This window comes from Penaeus vannamei, chromosome 29 (genome assembly GCF_042767895.1).
Source record: "Penaeus vannamei isolate JL-2024 chromosome 29, ASM4276789v1, whole genome shotgun sequence".
Lineage (NCBI taxonomy): Eukaryota > Metazoa > Arthropoda > Malacostraca > Decapoda > Penaeidae > Penaeus > Penaeus vannamei.
The window spans coordinates 20428834-20433833 of NC_091577.1; positions in this window are offsets into that span (position 1 = coordinate 20428834).

Here is a 5000-nt window from a genome sequence, read left to right on the forward strand (position 1 = left end):
CTACCATAAGATTACTAAACAAACTATTGCCTTTTATAGATAGGCTTCTAAATAGATAAATTTCTTGATGCGTGTAAGTAATGTTGATTTAATTTAGATAATCCATTTCCTATAAATATCTAAACGATTTGTCTCTATTAATTTTTTGGTAATCAAATATGCAATCGAGGTGATATTTTTAATGTGACAAAGATATAAACTTTTCAATAAAATAATTGGTAAAGAGACATATCCCACATAAGAAAAATGTCAGTATATGATGAATTGATCATTTAATATCAAATGAAAATGAGTAATATTTCCCCATGGTTATGTAGATTATCGTATGTCTATATGTAGATAATTTACATTCCATATTGTATTGACATCATATTAGGCAATAAAACTTCTTTTTTTTACATGTCTCCCGTTATGGTAAGGATACATATGAAAATATATGATATAATACTTCCAAAAAGAATCAGTGGCACCTTCCCGTTAGAATTGCAGGCGATCACGTTTTCTATGGTAACGGTCTTTGGAGTAAGGATGATAGAAAACGGTCTTTCTTTCTTTTTGATGACTGACTAATCAATTATGAAAATTAATCTCGCTACAAGTAACCTAAATAGAGTCAATTATTTTTATCAGTATTATTATTTCCGATAACAATTGCACAGCACCGATTTTAAAGGGGATACGATTTTTTCTCAATGCTGTTTATTGATCTATAACGTATTTCCAACACATTTTGTGCTCTATTAGCTTACCCATTAAGCCTTTTTATGTTTTGAAATGTACTCCTAATTATTGCGGAAAAAATAATGTTTCACACTTCCAAATCATGCAAAAAAAATTTTTTAGTTCGTTTCGTTCCTAAAAACTAAAAATTAGTGACCAACTCACAAGTAAGAGATGAACAAATTGCAATATGTGTGCTCCCCACGAAATGCAGTTCAAGGGCCAATCCGCCGTGTTCCCGTGTTTGGTACTCAGAGATATAGTTATCCCAACAGTAGAAAGAAGGCTTTAACTCACTATATAAGCTTAAAACACCTCAATTAGCCATCCGCTATTTTATGCTTGACAGAATTAAGGGAAGTAGTAAACAATACTAGCTAGTGAGAAATGAGTTTCGATTTCCTCAGGGGAATATCGACAAGATGTTATTTTGAGAGAGCGTTTGTACACACGACATTATGGTCTCTGGACCGATGAAAAGCATATGTACCCTGGAACAGCATGACTGTGCACTGGTGGTACCTTTGATCTATATTAGTATTAGAGTGTCTCGGCATCCTATAGGAAGCCGTGACAGATAGACAGCCCCATACAAATGCCTATTCAAATTATCAATTTAATATCGTTTTACTTTTAGCATACTCATAGGGTACACTAGAAGTAAAATGAGTAATATAGTAAACCCCTATACCCATATTTCCTATTTCGTATTTCCTACGACAAGTTATATAACCTAAGAATATAGTAATAATTGGGCATTTGCATAATCACATATCATATATCATATATCGTATATTTTAAGGGGGGTCAAACTCGTCTAACCCTCTCGCAGCTTCCGCTAGTCCCGTCTGTGAATATAATTACCAGATTCCTCTCGCTCACAGACACACACTCTCATTCTCTTTCCCTTTCTCTCTCTCTATCCCTCCTTCCCTCCCTCTCTCTCTCTATCTATCTATCTATCTCGCTCTCTCTCTCTTTCTCTCTATCTATCTCTCTCTCTCTCCTATATTAATTCTTATGCTTTCCTTGATTTACCAAAGTTATTTATTTCTCTGTTACATTTCTGAAGCAGGAATATCCAGTCATATCTAAACCGCAGAGCTCTTTCTCACAATCGGACACGAAGAAATGATAAGGAAAATTATTTTTGAAAAAAGTTAATACAGAAGTATAACAATCTTGAATATTACTATTATCATCATTGTTATCATTATCATTATTACTATTATCATCATTACCATTGTCATTACAATCGTCATCATTTAGAGTAATGTGTTTGGCGAAAAAAATAAATGGTTATCCATTCAAACCTTGTTTTCTATGAACATAAACAGCTGATAGAAGGTAAACTATGTTTCATATGTTCTGATCAATTTGCAAATTACTCTTTCTATCTATCGTCTGTCTATTTACTTTTTTATCTTTTTTCTTTCCCTTTCTTTACTGCCATAGACGATTCTAGGAAAATAAGGACAACAGTGGAATGCAAAATAAGGAAAATGCAGTTCATGAAAGATAACTAAATATATAATAGAAAAATGGATAAATCCTGCTGACCTACATGCATCCGAGCTTCTTCTTTTACGTTTTGATTTGTTTATTTATGTATTGATATATTTCAGATGAATAATGTATATATCATACCTGGATAAATAAACAGATCAAGTGTTTCGATTTCGTGTTGCAAATAGATTATTCGACCAAGATGGATGGAAAATGCATTGTTACATATGAATACATACATACATACATACATACATACATACATACATACATATATATATATATACATATATATATATATATATATATATATATATATATATATATATATATATATATATTTCCTGGGAACTTTACTTGATATCAAGATTATATAAGAATTGAAAAGTAATAACAATGACAGTAGATGATCACTCATAATGGCAACAGTGATAATGACAATAATAATAGTAATTATATATATATATATATATATATATATATATATATATATATATATATATATATATATTCATATATATGTATACGTATGCATGTATGTATGTTTGTATAATACAGCACGCAGAGCGGCCGGCTTGCATTGCATTCACGTGCATTGGCGGCGAGGGATCGAATCCCGATCAGAGAGGTTATAATGTTCAATACAGCACGTATACACATATTCATGTATCACACACACACACACACACACACACACACACACACACACACACACACACACACACACACACACATATATATATATATATATATATATATATGTATATATATATATATATATATATATATACAGATATGTACAAATAAACACGCAAACACACACACAGACAGATATATATATATATATATATATATATATATATATATATATATATATATATATATACATATATATATATATGTATGTATGTATGTATGTTTGTGTGTGTGTGTACATACATACATGTACACATATACATATATGTATATTTATCTATTTATTCACACAAAGAGAGTGGGCGAGAGCCTAGCACTGGGTGTGAAGATAAACCAGGTGTTCGCGTGTTTATGCGGGTGTTAAATGACGAAATGACAGTCCTCATAAATCCACATAACAAGCAATACTAGACACAAAAGGGCCAGTAATCCAACGCCGATTGCCCGAAGGCTTAGTAACAGTTACTTTTACCGTTACTGGGTTATTACCACGAACAGCTGGTTCGGTCAGTTATAGGCGAAGCGATTTTGTTGTGATTTTTATTCAGTGTTTTTTATATGTTCATTATTTCGTCTATTAATTATATTACCTATTCATTATTTTATTTAATCATTACTTTATTTATTATTTTATTGATTAATTATTTTATTTATTCATTATATTATCTATTCATTATTTTATTTATTAAGGATTTTATTCATCATTTTATCTAATTATCATTTCATTCATTATTCTAATCATTCATTATTTTATTTATTCTTTATTTTATTTATTCATTATTTTATCTATTCATTATCTTATTTACTGATTATCTTATTTGTTCATAATTCTATTCATTTATTATTTTATTGATTATCTTATTTATTCATTATTTCAGTCATTACATTATTCTATTGTGTGATTTTATTTAGTATTATGATTTTATTTGATTTGCTTTTATTGTTCTCTCTCGGCAGCCAAAGTAAAAAAAAAGTATGGATACGAATATGTAAGTGTGGAAATAGAACATGTGTTTATTATTGTATATATTAGTAAAGCTATAATAGTTATAGGTAAACTATGTTTCATATGTTCAAATTGTTAATTATTCTCTTTCTATCTATCGTCTATTTACTTTTTTATCTTTTTTATTTTCTTTCTTTCCTGCCATAGAAGGTTCTAGGAAAATAAGGACGGTAGATTGGAATGTAAAATAAAGACAATGCAATTCATGAAAGATAAATATATAATAGAACACCTTTACTATTACTGGTGCAATTCCTCCAATGTGTGTGGAAATGTTGGTTATTGATAAATCTGTTATTATGTTTAGAAGCTGATTTCGTCAACGTTGTACCTTTAAATGTTTGCTCCATTTAGGCTTTTGCAATGATGACAATGGAACAAAATCAAGGACTTTAAACTTGCGGTTCAGGGCATGTTTGGTTAGATATATTTATTAAAGAGATCCTGTGTGGTATGAATCTCACAAGATAGCAAAAATACTGTGAGGTTAGTCGAGGTTATCTTATTCAATGTAAGAAACATTTCGTCTACATCATACCTTTAAATCTTTGCTCTATTTATGCTTATCCACTGATGACTATAGAAATTCAAGATGTCTTTAAATTTGCGGTTCTGTTTGGCTGGATATCTTTACTAAAGAGATCATTTGTGGTACGGACCTCACAAGACATGCAAATAAATTGTGAGGTTACTCAAAGTTATTATGTTTAAAAAAAGAAAATTACTCCGTCAACGTTATTCATTTCAATCTTTGCTCCATTTACGCTCATGCAATGACGACAAAAAAATCAAGATGTCTTTAGATTTGCGGTCAAGGTATTTTTGGCTGGATATTTTTACTAGAGTGATCACATTTGTAGTACGAACCACAAAAGACATGCAAATAATCTGTAATGTTATTCAAAGCTATTATGATTTAAATAAATTTATTTTGTCAACGTTATATCATTAAATCTTTGCTCTAATTACGCTTATGCACTGATGACTTTAATAAAATCAAGATGTCTTTAAACTTGTGGTTCAGGGTATGTTTGGCTGGATATTTTTGCTAAAGTGATCATTTGTGGTACGA